The sequence below is a fragment of the Hipposideros armiger genome, unplaced genomic scaffold, assembly GCF_001890085.2.
Source record: "Hipposideros armiger isolate ML-2016 unplaced genomic scaffold, ASM189008v1 scaffold_505, whole genome shotgun sequence".
Taxonomy (NCBI): domain Eukaryota; kingdom Metazoa; phylum Chordata; class Mammalia; order Chiroptera; family Hipposideridae; genus Hipposideros; species Hipposideros armiger.
Genome location: NW_017731855.1, coordinates 576,948 through 577,990, shown reverse-complemented (window position 1 = coordinate 577,990; position 1,043 = coordinate 576,948). Strand labels below are relative to the sequence as shown.

Here is a 1,043-nt window from a genome sequence, read left to right as displayed (position 1 = left end):
AACCGGGGCCCTCTGGCATCCCAGGCCAGCTATTAACCAACGCGCCACTCGGCCGGCCCGAAATATCAGTGTTTTTAAAAGCTCACTTTCTGATGCCATATGAAAATAAATGGATTTTTTTCAATACATGACTTTCATTGCAACTTTAAAATATCACAAATCAGGCTGAGGAATCACTCGACATCTTGGCATTTCTGTAGCTGGGCAACTTAGATCTTATTCATCAGCCTGCTTAACTGTTCCTTATTCAGAAACATAGATACCATCCCCAAATTTTTCTGATATCCTCGTTTTTAACTGTCATGGCTTGTTGAATCATAGCAGCTGCATTTGATACAAGTTCAGTATCATTTCCTTCAAGAATTAATTCATCTTTCTGGGCTTGAGATACTGAACAAGCAACACCTGGCCTCCTCCGAACCCTGCAGATGTATTTTTCGCCCAAGAAATTTTGGATTTCAACAAGAAAAGCATTCTCCTGAATAACGACATTGATGGGGAAGTGAGCACACACAGGCCTCATCTTGTAACGGAAGCCCAAGGTAACACCCTTGATCATGTTCTGTACGTGACTACAGAGGGTGCGAACAGGAGCCAGTTCCTTTCTATTTCCCCACCATTTGTCAAGCTGGAACCTCTTCTTTTTCTTTCCAAGGAGACTGAGCTCTATATTGATGTGATTGAAGTACCTCTGCAGGGTGCCTGTGGGGCCCTTCAATAATAACTGTGGGTCCCTTCAGAGTGATGTCCACATTTTCTGAAATGTCCTCCATCTGATTGCTGAGAATGGTCTTCGTCCTCGCAATAGATGCAGCAAAAAGCATAAATGGATGTTTTTAATAGCAAAAATAAAATAAAATAAAATGTTCTTGTTAAAAAGAGTCTCAGCATGAGGTGGTGTGCCGATATTGCTCTGGACTCATCAGTGAAGAATCACAAGCCACTCATGTCAATTACCAGACTTGTGGCTTATACATTAGCAGTTTAATTAAATTATATTTTAAGAGAAAAGATGTTTGTTTGGTATACATTTTAATAATTAG

General features: G+C 40.4%; 1 pseudogene; it reads right to left on the bottom strand.

Annotated features, from left to right (window-relative positions):
* Window positions 1-216: 216 nt before the first annotated feature.
* Window positions 217-824, bottom strand: LOC109396156 (60S ribosomal protein L9 pseudogene; annotated as a pseudogene).
* Window positions 825-1,043: the final 219 nt, after the last annotated feature.